At 42.6% G+C, this 12,686-nt stretch overlaps 3 non-coding genes across 3 annotated transcripts; 2 read left to right on the top strand and 1 right to left on the bottom strand.

Annotated features, from left to right (window-relative positions):
- The first annotated feature begins 226 nt into the window (after positions 1–226).
- Trnah-gug (transfer RNA histidin (anticodon GUG)) lies at positions 227–298 on the top strand. The gene has a single exon. It is a non-coding gene; the product is annotated as a tRNA-His (tRNA).
- Positions 299–4,863: 4,565 nt separating this feature from the next.
- Positions 4,864–4,935, bottom strand: Trnah-gug (transfer RNA histidin (anticodon GUG)). The gene has a single exon. It is a non-coding gene; the product is annotated as a tRNA-His (tRNA).
- A 7,243-nt stretch (positions 4,936–12,178) lies between these two features.
- Positions 12,179–12,250, top strand: Trnah-gug (transfer RNA histidin (anticodon GUG)). Its single transcript has one exon. It is a non-coding gene; the product is annotated as a tRNA-His (tRNA).
- Positions 12,251–12,686: the final 436 nt, after the last annotated feature.

Genomic DNA, 12,686 nt, shown 5'->3' with positions numbered 1-12,686 from the left:
AGTGGACACTGTGCTTCTGTAGATTTATCACTGTCGCAACTACCAGTTGTCAAAAGTTCCCAACCGTTTTTAACTGAATTAGTCAAACACTGTCGGAATTGTGATCCAAATCTTCTTCACTACTGCAAGAAGGAGAAAGCTGAATCGGCGGTCTAGCAGTACCGAGTGACGTCAGCAACTCTGCGGCCACTAACGGAAGAGCGAAATACACCCACTGTAGTCACCAGCCGTGATAGTCTAGTGGTTAGGACATTGCGCTGTGGCCGCAAGAACCCAGGTTCGAATCCTGGTCACGGCAAAAGGTTAATATGTTAATGAGGAATGGCGCACTTGCTCTAACCCTTTCATTGATACATTAGTCTTGCTGGAAAATAATTATTCATTTTGTTCAGATTGATCCTGTACTACTAGATTTATGAAATGATAAGGACACAGTTTCGCACAAGCGACTTGTAATCCAAGTACGGGAAAGTGGAATATTCTCTAAATTATGATCCAAGGTCGTAGTATATACTAACCGATGGGAACGGAGGAAGCGAAACCGAAATTGTATCTGCCGTTCCACAAGGAACAGTGATAGACTCGTTAGTTTTCCTGACCTTTGTAAAGGTCCTGCCTCAGCCATGGATGTGTGTGATGTCCTTAGGTTGGTTATCTTTACGTAGTTCTAAGTCTAGGGGACTGATGACCTCAGATGTTAAGTCTCATAGTGCTTAGGGCCATTTGAATTTTCTACATCACAATATTATTTATTTTAGATGACCAGTGAAAGGCAGTAAGTCGCCATACTCAAGTCTGGTTACCTAAGAGATCGTTGCATCTACGGTTGCCATCGTCAACTAAATGAAACAGTATTGTGGTCCTGACTGTGTTAGTCGCTTTGAATGTACATATCACCGTTGGTCTCCTCGACAGCATAACGTCGACTTTTCGAATATTACATCCAATCCCCTTAGTGATGTCTTTTATCGAAAATATTCGGACATTCATTCACACAAGTAGCAGCGTTACCGGTTTCCAACTGAGAGTTTCATCTTTAGGTGGCTGTTCACGTTCAGACTACTTTTTTTTTACGTTAGTTGCCGGTTGTTTCTTCCCCTTGTGAACAAAGTTCCTTGGGGCAGTGGTTTACTACTACTTAGCGAATCACAGTTTGCGTTCCAGAAGGTTTGCTCGACTGATAATGGATTTTAAAACCAGATATTTAAAGTATTGTGTTGTTTTTGTTGTTGTTGTGGTTTTCCGTCCTGAGACTGGCTTGATACAGCTCTCCATGCTACTCTATCCTGTGCAAGCTTCTTCATCTCCCAGTAACTACTGCAACCTACATCTTTCTGAATCTGCTTAGTGTACTCATCTCTTGGTCTCCTTCTACGATTTTTACCCTCCACGCCGCCCTCCAATACTAAATTGGTGATCCCTTGATGCCTCATAAGATGTCCTACCAACCGATCCCTTCTTCTAGTCAAATTGTGCCACAAACTTCTCTTCTCCCCAATCCTTTTCACTACCTCCGCATTAGTTACGTGATGTACCCATCTAATCTTCAGCATTCTTCTGTAGCACCAAATTTCAAAAGCTTCTATTTTCTTCTTGTCCAAACTATTTATCGTCCATGTTTCACTTCCATACATGGCTACACTCCATACAAATACTTTCAGAAACGACTTCCTGACACTTAAATCTATACTATATATACTATAGTATATATATAAAGTATTGTATAAGAAACTATTACCATTTGATGTTTTTGTAAAATATTTCAGGAATTTTTATGTGTAATATTCCTCTGAAGAAAACTAAAAAAAAAAAAAAAACAGGTGGAATTAAACATATTGTATGCAGTTGAATCATACTTAACGAAAGGAATACAATGTGCGAAGCTGAAATAATCAAATAGTTTCAGAAGAAGAGAAAATCTTAGTGACTCGGGGATGAAATAACCCATGGATCTTAATTCTGGATCCGTGCCCACTCCTTGTGTGCATAAACGATCTTCCATCACCTGCTATGTATAAAACGCATATGAGAGTGTTTCAGCCGGCCGGGGTGGCCGAGCAGTTCTAGGCGCTACAGTCTGGAACCGCGCGACCGCTACGTCGCAGGTTCGAATCCTGCCTCAGCTATGGATGTGTGTGATGTCCTTAGGTTAGTTAGGTTTAAGTAGTTCTAAGTTTTAGGGGACTGATGACCTCAGATGTTAAGTCCCATTGTACTCAGAGCCATTTGAAAGTGTTTCATCAGCAGGTGATATAATTAATTTTTACAGTGACAACAATAGAAGAAGAAATTGTTAACAATATTTTCAGAGAATTATTACGTGATTCTTGGGAAATGGACTCTTAGGATCGAAAAAAACAGCTGTAACACACTACAGGAAACTGAGTTAGCGAATGTGGGAGAATATTCGAAATTTTTGGGTCTAAAAATTGACTGGATGAGCACATTACGTTTCTGAGACACCTACGTTCAACAAATTTTACTCTTCACTTAACTGTTAGTTTCAAAGCAAAGAATTCAACATCTCAACACATTTGTTAATTTCTACTGTTCACTGTCTTTTGGTACAATTTTCCGGCACAATTAATCATTTAGAAAGTACATATCAGTCGTATGAAAGTCAACAATGAGAATACCATGTATATATACACTAACGGAATTTGTGACAATTTGAAGTCATTTTTATCTCCCTATCTATAACGGTTGTTTATCACACTAGCTGCCAGTGGTTCAGAATTGTAGTCAATATGGTTCCAGAAAAGGACCGAAAAATGCCGAAAAAGACAAAGGTTTTAAGAGCAAACTGAATCACAATTCTAAGCAAGAGGTTTCACTGTCTAGACGGGCCGTTGATTAGCTTAGAGGGAATGGACGGAAGGCAACGGGGAGCAGCAGTGTTGGAACAGAGCAGCAGTTGGATGGGAAACAGCTGCCCGAAAGTGTGCAGTGCAGATGGAAGGCACTCCTACAGATGGATGGAAGATACTGGACGGGATCAGTCCCCCTACCAGCCGTTATAGCCACCAGGTTTGCATCTTGGACATGGAAAAATACTGATATTTGAATGGCATTCCCTTAATCAGTTATCTTTTCATTAACTTGGTCATTCAGTGAAATGCGGTTAATCATTTTTCTCACCAGCAACATTGAATTGACTCCTACACTTGAAGGAACCTTTTTGTTGCAACACTGTTACTTCCTGATTTTTGACTTGTCTTTCTTCCACAGTTACTTCGACTGGAACCCGTACTCTATAGTCAGTCCTTGTACTCTCCCGACAATTTTTATCCCATACAATTCACTCAGAATGCACCCTGTCCGTAAAGGAAGGCCCCAAATTCGTAGCAAACTTAACTACAAATTTTAGTGCCTCGTTTCCTACTCTAATTGCTTCACCATTTTCTTATTTAATCCGACTACATTACATGGCCTTTTTTTTTACTTTTGTTGATATTCACTCATAATCTCTTTACAAGACACCTGCTTGTAAGTCTTTTGTTGCCTCTGACTGAATTGCTATGCCATCAGCAAATTTCTTCCCCTTTAAGTTTAATTCCCTTTCCAAATGTATCCTTGGTGTCCATTACTATTTCCTTTTGTAAATACTGAATAGCATTGGCGAGAGACAACAAGTCTGTCCCATTCCCCTCTGACCTAAAACTTGCCTTTCATTTCCTTCAATCCTTGTATCTGCAGTATGATTTCTGTGTAAGCTACGGATAACCTCGTACATTCTGCATTTATATCAAAACTACCTATAGAATATCAAAGAGTGTGTTGCAGATAACACTATCAAAAGATTTCTTAAATCTACAGATGATTGTTAGTTAGGATTTCTTCAATCTGCATTCAAACATCAGTCATAGTGTCAACAGTGCGTATTGTGTTCCTGCATTTCTACGGAATCCAAACTGAACTCCCTGAAATTCGCTTCCGTCAGTCGATTCTTTACTCTGTAAGTAATTTGTGTTAGTGTTTTGCATCCATAACATACTAAACTGATAATTCGGTGACATTGGTGATACTCACTCCAATCACAGCATGTTTTCCTGGGATACTGAAATGTTACGTGTTTTTGTACTCTAAGGAAGTTTCACTTGTCTCATTTATCCGTGACCGGCTCTCCCAAGGTGCTCAGCAATTTGTGCGAAATACCTACTTCCCTAGATCTTGCTTCAACTAACACATTCTTCTTACAGTATGATCTCTCCCGTCTCCATTCCTTAATACTGTGTTCATGTTGGTTTCCTCCGTTCAGCCGTTCATATGTTCCTTTCACTATACATCTGCCCCTTCTTTGCTTAATACTGCTTGCCCTCCTGAGCTCTTTATACTGATACAGTTACTTTCTTTTCTTCACAGGTCTGTTTCATTTTCCTATAGGCGGCATATATATCTTCCTCGTACCTATGTATGCTGCTACAATTTTGTATTCCTTCTCTAGTCATTCCTGCTTTGCTATTGTGCACTTTCAGCCAACCTCATTTTTCAACAGTCTAAGACAACTGCTCACGTTGTCTTCTCATTCGTTTATACTGATGATGAACAGTGAAAAGCCTATAATTATTCCGTGTTGTACACTAGATACAATTTCGGTTTCACTACACCAGTTTCCATCGGTTAGTACAGACTACGACCTTCCTGACAGGAAACCAAGGATCGTGATGAGTACTTTAGACGATATTCTACTTACTCGATCTTTGGTTGAAAGCCGCTTGTGAGTTACGGTGTCAAAATCATTTTAGATGCCTTGTAGTACGAAATCGGTTTGAACAAAACCGACAGTCATTTGCTAACAAAAGTAATGTGTCTATGCAGTAGTTAAGCGCAGGTGCGCCAACCCTCATTAAAATATTAACCTTTTGCCGTGACCAGGATTCGAACCTGGGTTCTTGCGGCCACAACGCAATGTCCTAACCACTAGACTATCACGGCTGGTGGCGACGTTGTGGGTGTGCTTTGCTCTCCTTTAGCGGTCGCAAATTTGCTGACGTCACCCTGTACCGCTAGAACGCCGAGTCATCTGTCTCCGTTCTTCCGTCCCAAAGAAAACTTTGAACGTACTTTCGATACTGTTTAATTGAAAGCCGCTAGAAACTTTCGACGTATGATAACTGTAACAGTGATATATCTACAAAAGTATAGCCTACATAGCATAACTTATCAATCCAGAACCTGTCCGTAATTTGTGCAGTGTGTTCCAGGTGACATTGACAATTCGTGTCAAGTACGGTGCTGCAACTGTACTAGGATTGTTTAGGAATTAATGACATTCCGGCTAATTCAAGTATTCTCCTGTCACTATCAAGGGCGGATTAGTGATGTGGGCACTCACATTGCGGAGCAGTACTTACTAGAGAATCGCTATTAGAGGGAGGATGAGAATTGTCGAGGAACAGGCTATTGAGTGTATGTTAAGAGCCCGATCTGTTAGAGCTATTTCATAATATTCGAAAACAACATATGTTGCATAATCCTGCTGTATATCGATGTTAATGATAAAGGCATGTAATTCAGCGGATTACTCCTATTTCCCTTTTTGGGTATTTGTGTGACCTGTGCAACTTTCCAGTCCTTCGGTAAGGCTCTTCCGTCGAGCGAGCGGTTGTATATGACTGTTAAGTACGGAGCTATTGCATCTGCATAAACTGAAAGGAACTTAAGTGGTATACTGTCTCGACCGGAAGACTTGTTTGTATAAAGTGGTTTAAGGTGCTTCACTACTCCGCGGATGTCTGCTACTGAGATGCTCATGTTTGCAGCTGTTTTTAATTCGAATTCTGGAATATTTACTTTGTCTTCTTTGCTGAAGGAATTTCGGAAGGCTGTGTCTAGTAGCTCAGCTTTAGCAGCACTGTCATCGATAGTATTTCTGTTGTTACTGTGCAGAGAAGGCATTACCTGTGTTTTGCCACTAGCATACTTCACGTATGACAACAATCTGTTTGGATTTTCTGCCGGGTTTCGAGACAAGGTTTCACTGCGGAAACTATTATAAGTCTCTCACATTCAATCCGCGATAAATTTTTAGATTCTGTAAAAGGTCACCGGTTCTGGGGATTTTTCTTCCGTTTAAATTTGGCATCCTTTGTTTCTGCAACAGTGTTCTGGCCAGTTTTGTGTACCATCGGGTAGCAGCTCCATCGTTTGTTAATTTATTTGTTATAAATGAGGGGTGTTGTGAATCGCGTGGAAGCCTTAGTGCTAAAAGTGTGAGCCCTCACGTCCCCAAACTGTGTCAGAAGGCACACTATTTCCTCGAACAATAACCACAATGACATAATTAGACAAATTCTACTTTATACATGGTGAGTAGTGTATTACTCGCGTATTCTCCGCGATTGTAACAGACAGGGAGAAAATGGCTTTATTAGAAGTTACCTACCAACTTATTGACATAGGGCAGAAAACAACACAGAAAATCGACTGTTGTAATAGCTTAAGTTAGGAATAGTTTTCAATGTATAAAATGGGGTCAGTGGCCAATCTAAATACACCAGTAACAGGTTCGTTTAGTCAAAGTGAAAACGTCACAGAGATGCCCCTCCAACTCCAGTCGCAAACGCTACGACCATTTGTTCAGTCTTGATATTCGACTCTAGAAGAATTAACCAGTATACTGCTTGTTCATTCGTATATCTTGCCAAGAGAACTTGAAGGAAAAATTAGTGAGATTAAAGCCCGGGTAGAGGATTACCTACAATCGTTCTCCCTCCGGTCATTCGTGACTGGAACAGGAAAACGGCGTCGCGACAGCAGAACACGAAGTACCATCCACCGCAAACAATGAGGTTGCTTGCTGAGTATGAAGATAGATGTAGATGTAGATTATATGCGGAGTGTACGATAGATCTACCATACTACGATAAGTCCACCGTGATTTCTTCATAAAGCTTCCTTTGAAATTAAATAAATTTACTTCCATATGTGTAACTATATTAAAACGAGTACAGAACAAGGTCGGAAAGAAAACCAGCTGAAGTTTTAGAAACCATAGCATTACTTACGAAAATGCGGCACATGTGACAGTAAGACACCTAAAAGTACAGCATCGGCTGAATAAATGAGGCTTCCATGAAGAGAGAAAGGTATACAACAAAATATCGTAGAGGAATGAGGATTTAAAGAAAAAAAGAACAAAAATGAACAAACCGAAAATGGAAGAAACATGTAGACCCTGTGGAGTGAGAAAGACTCTCGATAAAGCCTCACAATTAAACATGCACTGGAATAAGAACTGTAGGAAGCCATAGAAGAGGCGCCATAGGGATGATTGTACCTTGGAACACTATTCGGGCTGCCTTGTAACTGAAGTTTATTACATTTCTTTACTCCATTTTGAACTGAAATCATGCTCTTTATATGTGTTGCAGTCTTTTTCTGAATTTACAAAAATTACTCCGGTGAAAAGTAGGGTTTTTCCAGATGTGAAAAATTGTTACAAGGACTAATATGGCCATGTACCTTGGAACAAATACGCAGTTCACGTTTACAACTGTTTCAATCGAGAATAACTTGTCAATACTCTATTTAATAGCCTATGTGCTACTCTATTACTCTGCTGCACACCAATAATCATTAAGTGAAACTACACTCCTGGAAATTGAAATAAGAACACCGTGAATTTATTGTCCCAGGAAGGGGAAACTTTATTGACACATTCCTGGGGTCAGATACATCACATGATCACACTGACAGAACCACAGGCACATAGACACAGGCAACAGAGCATGCACAATGTCGGCACTAGTACAGTGTATATCCACCTTTCGCAGCAATGCAGGCTGCTATTCTCCCATGGAGACGATCGTAGAGATGCTGGATGTAGTCCTGTGGAACGTCTTGCCATGCCATTTCCACCTGGCGCCTCAGTTGGACCAGCGTTCGTGCTGGACGTGCAGACCGCGTGAGACGACGCTTCATCCAGTCCCAAACATGCTCAATGGGGGACAGATCCGGAGATCTTGCTGGCCAGGGTAGTTGACTTACACCTTCTAGAGCACGTTGGGTGGCACGGGATACATGCGGACGTGCATTGTCCTGTTGGAACAGCAAGTTCCCTTGCCGGTCTAGGAATGGTAGAACGATGGGTTCGATGACGGTTTGGATGTACCGTGCACTATTCAGTGTCCCCTCGACGATCACCAGTGGTGTACGGCCAGTGTAGGAGATCGCTCCCCACACCATGATGCCGGGTGTTGGCCCTGTGTGCCTCGGTCGTATGCAGTCCTGATTGTGGCGCTCACCTGCACGGCGCCAAACACGCATACGACCATCATTGACACCAAGGCAGAAGCGACTCTCATCGCTGAAGACGACACGTCTCCATTCGTCCCTCCATTCACGCCTGTCGCGACACCACTGGAGGCGGGCTGCACGATGTTGGGGCGTGAGCGGAAGACGGCCTAACGGTGTGCGGGACCGTAGCCCAGCTTCATGGAGACGGTTGCGAATGGTCCTCGCTGATACCCCAGGAGCAACAGTGTCCCTAATTTGCTGGGAAGTGGCTGTGCGGTCCCCTACGGCACTGCGTAGGATCCTACGGTCTTGGCGTGCATCCGTGCGTCGCTGCGGTACGGTCCCAGGTCGACGGGCACGTGCACCTTCCGCCGACCACTGGCGACAACATCGATGTACTGTGGAGACCTCACGCCCCACGTGTTGAGCAATTCGGCGGTACGTCCACCCGGCCTCCCGCATGCCCACTATACGCCCTCGCTCAAAGTCCGTCAACTGCACATACGGTTCACGTCCACGCTGTCGCGGCATGCTACCAGTGTTAAAGACTGCGATGGAGCTCCGCATGCCACGGCTAACTGGCTGACACTGACGGCGGCGGTGCACAAATGCTGCGCAGCTAGCGCCATTCGACGACCAACACCGCGGTTCCTGGTGTGTCTGTTGTGCCGTGCGTGTGATCATTGCTTGTACAGCCCTCTCGCAGTGTCCGGAGCAAGTATGGTGGGTCTGACACACCGGTGTCAACGTGTTCTTTTTTCCATTTCCAGGAGTGTACATTCAGAGGAAGTTCTATCAAAGTTATGTACAATTTAAAAACATTTTGAAAAAGAAGCTATTGGCAGGTAACATAACTTTGCATTTTCAATACAGGGAAAACTGTTAAGCCATTAAAGAAACTCAGTTCGTTTACAGATTTAACATGCGATATGGTAGAAGACAAGTTTCAAAGTACAAGATAGAGCACGACTGACTAAGTATAGCTTAACAATCCACGCTTATGTAACTAGTTTTACAGATATACTAATTTTACTTCCTACTAAACTCTCCTAAAGAACAAACAATATGCTTAAAATAACTTTAACATAATAACATAATATATAGCGCTACGGGATGCGTTACTTGAAATATTAATAGAGGCCGCACAAACCACAACCTCATGTCTCACAACAAGAAAAACATTAGAAAATGCCCGAAACTGCTTATGGCAGTTTCTAGTGCGGATTCCTCCATGTGGCTCCAAAATCAGCCACTACACTGAAACGACATCCAAGGAATACTACACAATGAAGCCCCATATAAACAGGTGTAGGCATGCGTATTAAAATACAGAGATGTGTAAACAGACAGAATACGGCACTGCAATTAGCAACGCCTGTACAAGGCAACCTGTGTGTGGCGCAGTTGTTAGATCAATTACAGCTGCTACAGTGACAAGTTATCAAGATTTAAGTGAGCTTGAAAGTGGTGTTATAATTAGCGCTCGAACGATGGGCATAGCATCTCCGAGGTAGCGATGAAGTGGGGATTTTCCCGTACGAGCACTTCACAGGTGTACCGTGAAGATCAGGAATGCGGCAAAACATCAAATCTCCGCCATTTCTGCGGTTAGAAATAGACCAACGGCGACTAGAGAGAATCGTTTAATGTGACAGAAATACAACGCTTCCACAAATTGCTGCAGGTTTCAATGCTGGTCCATTAACAAGTGTCAGCGTGCGAACCATTCAACGAAACGTCATCGATATTGGCTTTCGGAGCCGAAGGCCCGTTCGTGTACCCTTGATGACTGTATGACACAAAGCTTTACGCCTCGCCTGGACCCGTCAACACCGACATTGGACTGTTGATACTTGGAAACATGTTGCCTGGTCGGACGAGTCTCTTTTCAAATTGTACCGAGCGCATAGACGTGTACGGGTATGGAGACAACCTCATGAATCCATGGACCCTGCGTATCAGCAGAGGATTGTTCAAGTTTGTGGAGGCTCTATAATGGTGAGGGTCGTGTGTAGTTTTAGTGACATGGGAATCCTGATAAGTGTAGATACGACTTTGACAGGTGGCATGTACGTAAGCATCCTGTCTGATCACCAGCATCCATTCACGTCCATTGCGCATTCCGACGGACTTGGTCTATTCCATCAGGACAATGTGACACCCGACACATCTAGAATTGCTACAGAATGGCTCCAGGAACACTCTTCTGAGTTTAAACACTTCCACTAGCCACCAAACTCACCAGAAATGAACATTATTGAGCCTATCTGGGATGCCATGCAACGTATTGTTCAGAAGAGTTCACTTACCGATTTAAGAACAGCCCTGCAGGATTCATGGAGTCAGCTTCCTCAAACATTGCTTCAGACGTCAGTCGAGTCCATGCCACGTCGTGTTGCTGCTGCATTCCTGCGCTCTCGCAGGGGCCCTACACAATATTAGGCATGTGTACCAGTTTCTTTGGTTCTTCAGTGTATGTTCCTTGGTACACTATGCCCCTGGCACAACATTATCCCCTACAGTAACAGGTTATGTGCCTAATACAATGACTGAAGGAGAAGCAGATACTTTGAGAAGAAACTTTATAAATTAGTAATCTTAATTTCGTAATAAGTATTGTAATGGGAATATGACTTTTCATAGAAAAGAAAAATGGTACAACTCTACCTTCTGATCTAATGTGTCTACTTCATGATCTTTGTGCGATCTTTACTTTGTGCTGCAGATATAACGGCTCTAACGAGAAAGAATATGGTCTTGTTCGGTCATGGTCTGTTGCAGAAACAAAGGATGCCAAATTTAAACGGAAGAAAAATGGCCAGAACCGGTGACCTTTCACAGAATCTTAAAATTTATCGCGGATTGAATGTGAGAGACTTATAATAGTTTCCGCAGTGAAACCTTGTCTCGAAACCCGGCAGAAAATCAAAACAGACTGTAGTCATACGTGAAGTATGCTAGTGGCAAAACACAGGTAATGCCTTCTCTGCGCAGTAACAACAGAAATACTATCGATGACAGTGCTGCTAAAGCTGAGTTACTAAACACAGCCTTCCGAAATTCCTTCAGCAAAGAAGACAAAGTAAATATTCCAGAATTCGAATTAAAAACAGCTGCAAACATGAGCATCTCAGTAGCAGACATCCGCGGAGTAGTGAAGCACCTTAAACCACTTTATACAAACAAGTCTTCCGGTCGAGACGGTATACCACTTCAGTTCCTTTCAGAGTATGCAGATGCAATAGCTCCGTGCTTAACAGTCATATACAACCGCTCGCTCGACGGAAGAGCCGTACCGAAGGACTGGAAAGTTGCACAGGTCACACAAATACCCAAAAAGGGAAATAGGAGTAATCCGCTGAATTACATGCCTTTATCATTAACATCGATATACAGCAGGATTATGCAACATATGTTGTTTTCGAATATTATGAAATAGCTCTAACAGATTGGGCTCTTAACATACACTCAAAAGCCTGTTCCTCGACAATTCTCATCCTCCCTCTAATAGCGATTCTCTAGTAAGTACTGCTCCGCAATGTGAGTGCCCACATCACTAATCCGCCCTTGATAGTGACAGGAGAATACTTGAATTAGCCGGAATGTCATTAATTCCTAAACAATCCTAGTACAGTTGCAGCACCGTACTTGACACGAATTGTCAATGTCACCTGGAACACACTGCACAAATTACGGACAGGTTCTGGATTGATAAGTTATGCTATGTAGGCTATACTTTTGTAGATATATCACTGTTACAGTTATCATACGTCGAAAGTTTCTAGCGGCTTTCAATTAAACAGTATCGAAAGTACGTTCAAAGTTTTCTTTGGGACGGAAGAACGGAGACAGATGACTCGGCGTTCTAGCGGTACAGGGTGACGTCAGCAAATTTGCGACCGCTAAAGGAGAGCAAAGCACACCCACAACGTCGCCACCAGCCGTGATAGTCTAGTGGTTAGGACATTGCGTTGTGGCCGCAAGAACCCAGGTTCGAATCCTGGTCACGGCAAAAGGTTAATATTTTAATGAGGGTTGGCGCACCTGCGCTTAACTACTGCATAGACACATTACTTTTGTTAGCAAATGACTGTCGGTTTTGTTCAAACCGATTTCGTACTACAAGGCATCTAAAATGATTTTGACACCGTAACTCACAAGCGGCTTTCAACCAAAGATCGAGTAAGTAGAATATCGTCTAAAGTACTCATCACGATCCTTGGTTTCCTGTCAGGAAGGTCGTAGTCTGTACTAACCGATGGAAACTGGTGTAGTGAAACCGAAATTGTATCTAGTGTACAACACGGAATAATTATAGGCTTTTCACTGTTCATCATCAGTATAAACGAATGAGAAGACAACGTAAGCAGTTGTCTTAGACTGTTGAAAAATGAGGTTGGCTGAAAGTGCACAATAGCAAAGCAGGAATGACTAGAGAAGGAATACAA

This window comes from Schistocerca cancellata, chromosome 2 (genome assembly GCF_023864275.1).
Source record: "Schistocerca cancellata isolate TAMUIC-IGC-003103 chromosome 2, iqSchCanc2.1, whole genome shotgun sequence".
Classification (NCBI taxonomy): domain Eukaryota; kingdom Metazoa; phylum Arthropoda; class Insecta; order Orthoptera; family Acrididae; genus Schistocerca; species Schistocerca cancellata.
The sequence above is the reverse complement of the archived record's forward strand: the minus strand, read 5'-3'. Positions and strand labels throughout refer to the sequence as shown.